Raw genomic sequence first — 12,315 nt, 5'->3', positions numbered from 1 at the left:
AGAAGTGGATACAGGATACAGCACAAAGGCGCAGCGGTAGAGTTGCTGCCTTACAGCGCCAAAGACCCGGGTTCCATCCTGACTACACAGGTCACGGGTGCTGTCTGTGTGGACTTCGTACGTTCTCCCTCAGACCACATGGGTTTTCTCCGGGTACCTCGGTTTCTTCCCACACTCCAAAGACGTGCAGGTTTGCAGCTTAATTGGATTCTGTAAATTGTCCCTCGTGTGTAGGATAAAACTCAACGTTATTCCCTTATCATGTATCTGTGCACTGTGAATGGCTAATTGCTACCAGCTTTTTGTGTCTATCTTCGGTTTAAATCAGCATCTGCAGTTCCATCCCACACGGCTCGATTGTAATCTTGTATTGTCTTTCCGCTGACTGGTTAGCACGCGACAAAAATGTTCACTGTACCTCGGTACACGTGACAATAAACTAAACTCAACTAAACTAAACTAAACATGGGGTGGGGTGATCATTGGTCAATGCTGATTCAGTGGCGGTTCTGGCTCGAAGGGCCGAATGGCATATTCCTGCACCTATTGTCTATTGTCTCAGTGGGCTAAAGGGCCTGTTTCCACACTGTATCTCTAAACTAAAAGTGATATTTAACAAACCTTCCATTCAATTGTTCTATGTACCATCTATATCTCTTGTTTCCCTCTCCCCTGAGTTTGAAGAAGGATCTCGACCCGAAACGTCACCCATTCCTTCGCTCCACAGGTGCTGCTTGTCCCGCTGAGATATCGCCCTCCCCTCCCGACCCTCCCCCAACCTTACAGGGTGACCCAAGGTCAGGAACGTGGGGCAAAAGTGCAGCCAAAACTTGAGGAGCAGCCCCTTCAGATACTGAATGTGTCTTCAGATGAAGATATAACTATTCACACTACACACGTTTCAGGCGTCTGTGTCTCAACGGCGCCATCTGCAGGAAAGCACCATGTAGTGTCGAGAATCGATCCAGGCATAGCCGTGATGGGCCGAAGGGTCTGTTCCTACACTATACAACTGTGTGACTCTTAACACCACCCCCTCCACGTGCAAATATCATGCCACACAACCAGACAAGGGCGGAGATATTATGAACTTCTGATGCTGGGTTACAAACAAAGAAGCAGAGTGCTGGAGTAACTCAGCGGGTCAGGCAGCATCTGTGGAGAACATGGATAGGTGACATTTCACAGAGTGCTGGAGTAACTCAGTGCGTCAGGCAGTATCTGTGGAGAACATGGATATGTGACGTTTCAGGTCGAGATCCTTCTTCAGACTAATTGTTGGAGGGGGGAGAAAACTGGAAAAGAAAGATGGGGCAGGACAAAGCCTGGCGAGTGATAGATAGAGGTGGATGCAGGATGTAGCACGGTGGCGCAGCGGTAGAGTTGCTGCCTTACAGCGCCAGAGACCCAGGCTCGATCTCGACTACACAGGTCACGGGTGCTCTCTCTAGGGAGTTTGAACGCTCTCCATGAGACCGCGTGGGTTTTCTCTGGGTGCTCCAGTTTCCTTCCACACTCCACAGAAGTGCAGGTTTGTATGTTAATTGGCTTTGGTAAAATTGGAAATCATCTCTAGTGTGTCGGGTAGTGTTAGTGTACGGGGACTCGGTGGACCGAAGGGCCTGTTTCCACGCTGTATCTCCAAACTAAAGTAAAGTCTAAAGGAGAGGGGATGGATTAGCAGATGGGTGGGCAAAGGCTAGAGATGGAAAGGAGACAAAACGTGAAGTAAGGACAAGTAGCGGGAAATGTGAAGCCAGAGGATAGGATTTATGTGGAAGAGAATGGGAGAGGGGGAAGAGGCGGAAGGGGGGGGGGAAGGAGGGAGTGGGATAGTGGGAGAAATGGGTGCACATCAAGGTGGGGTACAGGGAAGAGAGGGGGGAGATTAAAGAGGTGAAACATGGATAGGTGATGTTTCGTGTAATGGCCTTTCTTGAGACTCAGAAGAAGGGTCCAGACCCAAAACATCACCTATCCATGTTCTCCAGAGATGCTACCTGATCCGCTGAGTTACTCCAGCACTTTGCGTTCTACACAAGATTCCAGCATCTGCAGTTCTTTGAGTCTATTTTCTCACATGCAAACACACACTGGGGGCAATTTACAGAGGGCCGATTAACTGCATGTTTTTGGGGCGTGGGAGGGAACCCGAGCACCCGGAGTAAACCCACGCGGTCACAGGGAGAATGTACAAGCTCCGCACACAGGCAGCACCTGAGTCAGGATCGAACCTGGTTCTCCGGTGCTGTGAGGTAGCGGCTCTACCCGCTGCGCCACTGTGCCGCCAACAGAAACTGTCATTTAAAAAATTACAGTGCGTCTGCTCTTCCACAGAATGCCAGAGGGATGATGCAGACATACAAAAAGCTTACAAGCCAGCGGCATGAATGTTAATTGGTCCAACTTCAAGTAACCCTTGCATCCCCTGCCCCACCCTAGTCGTTGTACTAGTTTCACTGTTGTCCTGTTGAGTTTCACCGTCAGTATCGCTCGTTATCACCCAACAATGGACCATTGTGGGCTCCACCTTTCCTTGTTCATTGTTGCTTTTTGCAAATCTTTCATTCATTGTTCTACAGGTGTGCACCGTCTATGTCTCACGTTTCCCTCTCCCCCGACTATCGACCCACCTGCCTGCGTTTGGCCCATGTCCCTCCAAACCTGTCCTATCCATGTACCTGTGTAAATGTTTCTTAACCGTTGCGATAGTCCCTGCCTCAACTACCTCCTCCGGCAGCTCGTTCCAGACGCCCACCACCCTTTGTGTGAAAAAGTCACACCTGCGGTTCCTGTTAGAAGTATATAAAATGATGAGAGGCATAGATAAGGCATAGACAGAACCTTTTTTTCATAGGGTGGTGCAGCGGTAGAGTTGCTGCTTTACAGCGAATGCAGTGCCGGAGACCCGGGTTCGCTCTCGACTACGGGTGCTGTCTGTACGGAGTTTGTACCCTCTCCCCGTGACCTGCGTGGGTTTTCTCCGCGATCTTCGGTTTCCTCCCACACTCCAAAGACGTACAGGTTTGTAGGTCAATTGGCTTGGTGCATGTGTAAATTGTCCCCAGTGTGTGTGTAGGGTAGTGTTAGTGTGCGGGGATCGCTGGTCAGCGCGGACCCGGTGGGCCGAAGGGCCTGTGTCCACGCTGTATCTCTAAACTAAACTAAGCTAGCGGTGGGAAGCTGGGTGGGAGACAGTTTAAAGGAGATGTGCTGGGCAGGTTCTTTTTACACAGAGGGTGGTGGGTGCCTGGAACGCGCTGCCAGGGGTGGTGGTGGAGGCAGATACGATAGTGGTGTTTAAGAGGCTTTTGGATAGACACATGGATATGGAGGGAATGGAGGGATACGGATCACGGGCAGGCAGAGGAGATCAGTTTCATTTGACATCGTGCTCAGCACGGACATTGTGGGCCGAAGGGCTCATTCCTGTGCTGTAAGGTCATAAGTGATAGGAGTGGAATTAGGCCATTCGGCCCATCAAGTCTACTCCGCCATTCAATCATGGCTGATCTATCTCTCTCCCAGCCCCATTCTCCTGCCTTCTCCCCATTACCACTGACACCCGCACTAATCAAGAATCTATCTATCTCTGCCTTAAAAATATCCATTGACTTGGCCTCCACAGCCGTCTGTGGCAATGAATTCCACAGATTCACCACCCCCTGACGAAATAAATTCCTCCTCATCTCCTTTCTAAAGGAACGTCCTTTAATTCTGAAGCTGTGGCCTCTGGTCCTAGACTCTCCCACTAGTGGAAACATCCTCTCCACATCCTGTACTGTCCTATATTCTATGTTGTAGTTAGTTTGTTGGGAGCTGGCGGTGATTGTGGTTCTGTATCAGTGACAGACACAACTCTGTGGGTTTAGTAACTGCGTCACATCTTGTGGTTCAGTTCCGTTCACGGTCTTGTCTGAACCTGTCTGGTCTCGGGATGGATCCACTCCAAAGATGGAACACACAGCAGCTCAGCAAGGAACCTCCGCACACCTCCCGATTCAGGGACAGTTTCTTCCCATCTGTTTTCAGGCAACTCAACCATCCTATCACCAACTACAGGGCAGTCCTGAACTACTATCGACCTCATTGGTGACCCTCGGACTATCCTTGATCAGACTTTGCTGGCTTTACCTTGCATTAAACGTTATTCCCGTTATCCTGTATCTGTACACTGTGGACGGCTCGATTGTAATCATGTACAGTCTTTCTGCTGACTGGATAGCACGCAACAAAAGCTTTTCACTGGAGTGACACGTAACAATAAGCTAAACTAGACTGAAACTAAGAAACAGGCCCTTCGGCCCACAATGTCCATGCTGAACATGATGCTAATTAAACTAACCTCCTCTGCCTGCCCGTGATCCATATCCCTCCATTCCCTGCATATCCATGTGTCTATCCAAAAGCCTCTTAAACACCACTATCGTATCTGCCTCCACCATCACCCCTAGCAGCGCGTTCCAGGCACCCACCACCCTCTGTGTAAAAAACTTGCCCCGCACATCTCCTTTAAGCTTTACCCCTCTCACCATAACGCTTTGTCCTCTAGTATTAGATTGTTTCTATTCTGGGAAGAGGGTTCAGACTGTCTATTGATGCTTCTCATAATGCCATAGACCTCTATCAGGTCTCACCTATATCTCCAGCGTTCCAGAGAAAACAATCCAAGTCTGTCTGACCTCTACCCTGTAGCTAATACCCTCCAATCCAGGCATCATCCTGATAAATCTCCTCTGCACCCTCTCCAAAGCCTCCACGTCCTTCCTGTAATGGGGGCGACCAGAACTGCACACAATACTACAAATGCAGCCTCACCAACGTCCTGTAGACCTGTGTCATGACTTCCTGACTCTTGAACTCAACTCCCCGACTGATGAAGGCAAGATATCTGCTTGTGTCAACGAACCGTGTACCCTAAGTCTCCGCTCTACACCATTCCTCAAGGATCTATCATTCGCTGTATACTTCCTGTCCTCATTTAACCTTTGGGTGGTCACGGTGGCGCAGCGGTAGAGTTGCTGCCTTACAGCGCTTGCAGCGCCGGAGACCCGGGTTCAATCCCGACTACGGGTGCTGTCTGTACGGAGTTTGCACGTTTTCCCCGTGACCTGCGTGGGTTCTCGCCTTCATAACAAGAGGATTTCAGTATAGGAGTAAAGAAGGTCTTCTGCAGTTGTATAGGGCTCTGGTGAGACCACATCTGGAGTATTGTGTACAGTTTTGTTCTCCTAATTTGAGGAAGGACATCCTTGTGATTGAGGCAGTGCAGCGTAGGTTCACGAGATTGATCCTTGGGATGAGCGATTACGTGAAGAAGGGCCGTCCGTCTGCGTGCTCGTCAATCTTCAAAGCAGCGGTGTAAAATCACAGATAAAGAAGACCTGAGAATAGTAAGATTGTGAAGAAACTAGAACTTTCATATGACCTTGATAGTATGAGGGTGGGAGCGGTGGGCACGTAATCGCTCATCGTAACTCTTCATAAAATCAAGATCAAACTTCAAACTGGTAAGTTCTCGTTTAATCTTACTATTTTACTTCGGAGTCACGTGAGTGACTACGTGAAGATTTCAAAGCTCTGTGATTTCACGCCGGTTACGAATCCAGGCGTCACACACTGAATGGATTGACCATGGATGAAAGTATTATTAAAACATTCAGACATAACTTAGTTAAGTAAAGACACTGATGCTTTAAACGAAAGAATATATTTTTTAATAGTTAACCCTCCCAACCTGGGGGGAAACTAGGAAACAGAACTTAAAATGGTACGTGCAAATACCCCCGGTCCAGTTATGGGTTTGTTATAAAACCGGTGGAACGTTCATTCATTCGCCCATCCTGCAGCCGCTAGGATGTCATCAAGGGGTACGTCCATCGTTCTTGCTGCCGACGTAGATGCAGCCCTGGTGGAGTGAGATTTGAAGATATGAGTGTTTACTCCCGCTACCACCTTTACCTCCTTTAACCATCTGGAGATAGTTTGTGTTGACACCTTTCGGTGTGGTTTTTTGTGGCTGATGAGGACCGATTGTTCTGAGCCTCTGAGGTTCTCCGTAACTCTCAGGTAGTGGTGTAAATATGTTACCACACACAATCGTTGGTCCTCTGGATATGCCAAGAACTGGATCTTCATCCCTGGCATTCCTGGCCTGCTCTGTTTGATCAGGTCCTTTATAACGAATGTTATAATATTCGTATAGTTGATCATGTTGTCCAGTCGTAGCTTTTGCAGTGTCTGGACTCTTTGGGCTGTTACTAGTGCCATCAGCATAACCACCTTCAGGGTTAGTTTGGATAATGATAAGGCTATTGGCGGTCCCCACTGTCGAAGTAGGATTAGTACCACGCTCACATCCCATGTGTCCGTGTACCTTGGCCTTGGAGGTATTGAATTGTAAATTCCCTTCATAAATTTTGTTACAAAGGGGTGCGTTCCTATCGACCCATTTGGCAGAGCCTTGTATTGCCATAATTGACCCATCCAGTTAAACTTCAAATATATCCTGTACTCTTTGTGAATAGACACCGAATAGCATGCATCTTTGAGGTTGATACATACCGCCTTACCTCTCTGAGCTGCTCCACCTATATGCTCCTGCCCGGTGCCTCAGGTCAGCTGATCAGCTGCTCCTTGAGGTACCAAGGTCTAAGCGGAAGCTCAGAGCGGATAGAGCCTTTTCTGTTGCTGCTCCGGCACTCTGGAACACCTTGCCGCTGCACATCAGACAGGCCCCCTCACTGTCCATCTTCAAATCCTCCCTAAAAACACATTTTTATTCTTTGGCTTTCGACACTGGCTGAGGCATTGCTCCTGTTTTTAGTGCTTTTAATGTCTTTTAATTTTTAGTGTGTTTTTTATAGTCCTTCGTTTTACGGTTTTTAATGTTTTTTAATTGTTTGTAATAGCTTTTTGTTCATGAGTTCTCATGTACAGCACTTTGTGACAACTGTAGTTGTTTAAAGTGCTTTATAAATAAAGTTATTATTATTATTATGTAACCATTTTTGGAAACCAGTTGAGTTGCTGTTCCAAAATTGTCCATTTTGAAATGTTTAGATTGCACATATGTATTGAGTTCCAGAATGATGCGGACCCCTCCATCTTTTTTCTCTTTTGAGAATATATTGGATATGAATTGGTGAGGTTCTGTATGTGACCTCTCAATGACATTATTGTCAGATAAATTCCCAATCTCCTTCTGTATATCCATAGTTTTTTGTAGAGAGAAAACATATGTGCGAATATTTGAATGTGTTGTGGGTGGTGATGAATTCAAAATGAACTCAATTTTGAACCCTTCTATATTGTGCAGTACAAACGGATCCATTGTGACCCAACACCATTCTTTCAAAAAATATTGAAACCTTCCTTTAACCAATATGTGAGGCTTGTCTGGGGTGTTCCCTAAGGAACTGGTTTGACTTAACTCTGACGTTACTGGCGGTATGGCGCTGGTTTTCGTTCGCGAGGTTTTGGAGGTTGAACTGGTGGTTGCTCTCTCCTCATCCTCGCTGTGGGCCGGCTGGGGCCTGCCCCTAAAAAAGACCTTGACTCCGGTGTGGGTCTTCCTCCAGTGCCTGGCCCTCTAGGCGTAAAATGCCGAGAGCTGTAAGGATGCATCCTTGGCGATGGACCCTTTTGGGTAACCTGACCTCTGGTTGTTAGGCGGATCATTTTTGCCTCGTCATCCAGATCCCGTACCTGTCTCGGCAGGTCTTCCCCGAACAGGTAGTTTGCGTGCTGGACATTGCTGGCTTTGCACAGGACAGCGAACTTTGAGTTGATCAATGGTTTGATTGCATTCTTCCGAATACAATTTATCTCAAAGTGGGCATTGCACAATAGTGCCATTGTGTCCTGTTCTCTGTCAGTGAGAAGTCCTCCTTCCACTCCTCCTGCAAATGATGTGATCCCAGACCCCAGTAGGTTTAATACCTTCTGGAATTTTAATTCTTGGTTCTGGATGATAGGCCCAATCTGTCCCCAGATTACATGGTTCACTGCTTGGACCTTCAGGGGAGCACAGTAGCTGGTGGGGGGTACCTGTTAATGGTTTCTTCTATGGCCAGGTCTTTGAGTTGATGGGATGCTAGGTAATTGATGTTATTAGCTAGATCTTCATCCAGGGAAGCACCCAGTGGTGTTGTGATAGCAAACCTGGATGATTGCAGAATTACCTCTTCTGCTCGTCCCTGGGAATGTTCCCCCCTTGTGCTTCCGTACTCTGACTCAGAGTAGTTTCCTCCAAATGTACTTCCCCCTCCAATGGGGAAGACATTGTGCTGCCCCATGTGCGAGGCTCCTGGCACGGTCTGCTTTGGAGACCCGTGCTGATACTGCTCCCTCCTTAGGAGCAGACCATTGTAGAGCAACTTCTCCATAAGTTGCGGGAGGGTATCCCTTTTCCCCGGACTCATCCGAGTCTACGGGTCTGGCCGACTTGTGGGTGGCTTTACATCCCGCCGGGACCACCACGGAGCTCTCCGCCTGCACCACGTCTGCTGCTGCCGGTTCTGCTGCCGGCGGTAATGTCGGGGATAAAGACCGTCGCCCGCTACTGGGAATGCTGCGGTCTTCGGCAGCCGACCTCCCCGCGGACCGTCTCCTCGACATCTGGGCTCTGAAATACAACAAATTCAAACCCAAAAATGAACGCAGGTAAGTAATTCAACTTTCCTTACCTGCCGCGTTTTTGAAAATCCCAACGGCTGGGAGGACACAGTGCCTCTCCAGTCCACTGTGCGCGTTGCGTTCAGACGTAATGACGCGCACAGCAGACGGACGGACCTTCTTCACGCAGTCACTCACGTGACTCCGAAGTAAAATTGGCTTGGTGTGTGTGTAAATTGTTCCGAGTAGTAGGATCGTTGGTCTGTGTGGACTCGGTGGGCCGAAGGGCCTGTTTTCCGCGCTGTATCTTTAAACTAAACTGAACTAAACCTAATAGGTCACCTCACTTTTACCTACGTTTGAACTGTATCTGCCATTCCTTTGCCCACTTTCCCATTTGCTCTTATTGTAACCTCAGAGAACCGTGTCCGCTGTCCAATGCACCACCAACTTTGGTGTCATCTACATAATTAGATTTAAGTTTAGGTTGAAGTTTATTATTGTCATGTGTATAGTGAGATGGTTTTGTTTTGCACGCTATCCAAACTGATCAGATAATACTATATATAAAAACAACCAAGTCAAACTCCAGTACAGTAGGTGGAGCAAAGGGGAAGATACAGAGTGTAGAATATAGTTCTCTGACACACGCATAACCTCTGACACCCGCACTAATCAAGAATCTATCTAACTCTGCCTTAAATATATCCATTGACTTGGCCTCCACAGCTGTGTGTGGCAATGAATTCCACAGATTCACCACTCCCTGACGAAAGAAATTCCTCATCTCCTTTCTAAAGGAACGTCCTTTAATTCTGAAGCTGTGGCCTCTGGTCCTAGACTCTCCCACTAGTGGAAACATCCTCTCCACATCCTGTACTGTCCTATATTCTATGTTGTAGTTAGTTTGTTGGGAGCTGGCGGTGATTGAGATTTTTAACCGTGAACGTGGCGTTCTGTATCAGTGACAGACACAACTCTGTGGGTTTAGTAACTGCGTCACATCTTGTGGTTCAGTTCCGTTCACGGTCTTGTCAGAACCTGTCTGGTTTCGGGATGGATCCACTCCAAAGATGGAACACACGGCAGCTCAGCAAGGAACCTCCGCACACCTCCCGATTGAGGGACAGTTTCTTCCCATCTGTTTTCAGGCAACTGAACCACCCTATCACCAACTACAGGGCAGTCCTGAACTACTATCGACCTCATTGGTGACCCTCGGACTATCCTTGATCGGACTTTGCAGGCTTTACCTTGCATTAAACGTTATTCCCTTTATCCTGTATCTGTACACTGTGGACGGCTCGATTGTAATTATGTACAGTCTTTCTGCTGACTGGATAGCACGCAACAAAAGCTTTTCACTGGACGTGACACGTAACAATAAGCTAAACTAGACTGAAACTAAGAAACAGGCCCTTCGGCCCACAATGTCCGTGCTGAACATGATGCTAATAAAACTAACCTCCTCTGCCTGCCCATGATCCATATCCCTCCATTCCCTCCATCTCCATGTGTCTATCCAAAAGCCTCTTAAACACCACTATCGTATCTGCCTCCACCATCACCCCTAGCAGCTCGTTCCAGGCACCCACCACCCTCTGTGTAAAAAACTTGCCCCGCACATCTCCTTTAAACTTTGCCCCTCTCACCATAACGCTTTGTCCTCTAGTATTAGATTGTTTCCATCCGGGGAAGAGGGTTCAGACTGACTATTGATGCTTCTCATAATGCCATAGACCTCTATCAGGTCTCACCTATATCTCCAGCGTTCCAGAGAAAACAATCCAAGTCTGTCTGACCTCTACCCTGTAGCTAATACCCTCCAATCCAGGCATCATCCTGGTAATTCTCCTCTGCACCCTCTCCAAAGCACCCACATCCTTCCTGTAATGGGGGCGACCAGAACTGCACACAATACTACAAATGCAGCCTCACCAACGTCCTATAGACCTGCATCATGACTTCCTGACTCTTGTACTCAACGCCCCGACCGATGAAGGCAAGATATCTGCTTGTGTCAACGAACCGTGTACCCTAAGTCTCCGATCTACACCATTCCTCAAGGATCTATCATTCGCTGCATATTGCATGTCCTCATTTAACCTTTGGGTGTCACGGTGGCGCAGCGGTAGAGTTGCTGCCTTACAGCGCTTGCAGCGCCAGAGACCCGGGTTCAATCCCGACTATGGGTGCTGTCTGTACGGAGTTTGCACGTTCTCCCCGTGACCTGCGTGGGTTCTCGCCTTCATAAAAAGAGGATTTCAGTATAGGAGTAAAGAGGTTCTTCTACAGCTGTACAGGGCTCTGGTGAGATCACATCCGAGTATTGTGTACAGTTTTGGTCTCCTAATTTGAGGAAGGACATCCTTGTGATTGAGGCAGTGTAGCGTAGGTTCACAAGATTGATCCCTGGGATGGCGGGACTGTCATATGAGGAAAGATTGAAAAGACTAGGCTTGTATTCACTGGAGTTTAGAAGGATGAGGGGGCATCTTAGAGAAACATAAAATTATAAAAGGACTGGACAAGCTAGATGCAGGAAAAATGTTCCCAATGTTGGGCGAGTCCAGAACCAGGTGCCACACTTAGAATAAAGGAGAGGCCATTTAAGACTGAGGTGAGAAAAAACTTTTTCACCCAGAGAGTTGTGAATTTGTGGAATTCCCTGCCACAGAGGGCAGTGGAGGCCAAATCACTGGATGGATTTAAGAGAGAGTTAGATAGAGCTCTAGGGGCTAGTGGAATCATGGGATATGGGGAGAAGGCAGGCACGGGTTATTGATTGGGGCGATCAGCCATGATCACAATGAATGGCGGTGCTGGCTCGAAGGGCCGAATGTCCTCCTCCTGCACCTATTTTCTATGTTTCTATGTCCATCTCCGGTTTCCTCCCATACTCCAGAGATGTATAAGTTCGTAGGCTAATTGGCTTGGTGTGTGTGTAAATTGTTCCGAGTAGTAGGATCGTTGGTCTGTGTGGACTCGGTGGGCCGAAGGGCCTGTTTTCCGCGCTGTATCATTAAACTAAACTGAATTAAACCTAATGGGTCACATCACGTTTAAACTGTATCTGCCATTCCTTCGCCCACTTTCCCATTTGCTCCTATTGTAACCTCAGAGAACCATGTCTGCCGTCCAATGCACCACCAACTTTGATGTTATCTACAAAATTAGATTTAACTTTAGGTTGAAGTTTATTATTGTCATGTGTATAGTGAGATGGTTTCGATTTGCACGCTATCCAAACTGATCAGATAATACTATATATAAAAACAACCGTCAAACTCCAGTCCAATAGGTGGAGCAAAGGGGAAGATACAGAGTGCAGAATATAGTTCTCTGACACCCGCATAACCTCTGACACCCGCACTAATCAAGAATCTATCTATTCTGCCTTAAAAATATCCATTGACATGGCCTCCACAGCCGTTGATGAAGCCGAATAAAGTTACAAAAATAAGAAAATATTAAAATAGGTTTCTGGGCTAGCTTACAGCTTATATTTATTGTCAAATTAGGCTTGCCTTAGGTTGCGGTGTGAGATAATAAATACCATAACATTGTCTCCCAAGTGACAAGCAGAGAAGAGCTAGATCTCTTTGAAGTAAGATGCCGTAAACAAAATGGCCAATGTTATGGGGGAGGAGGCGAGAAAGGAAGAGAGAAACAGCTACTCATATCTGTGAAGTAAGATGC

The sequence above is a fragment of the Amblyraja radiata genome, chromosome 3 (assembly GCF_010909765.2).
Source record: "Amblyraja radiata isolate CabotCenter1 chromosome 3, sAmbRad1.1.pri, whole genome shotgun sequence".
NCBI lineage: Eukaryota > Metazoa > Chordata > Chondrichthyes > Rajiformes > Rajidae > Amblyraja > Amblyraja radiata.
The sequence above is the reverse complement of the archived record's forward strand: the minus strand, read 5'-3'. Positions refer to the sequence as shown.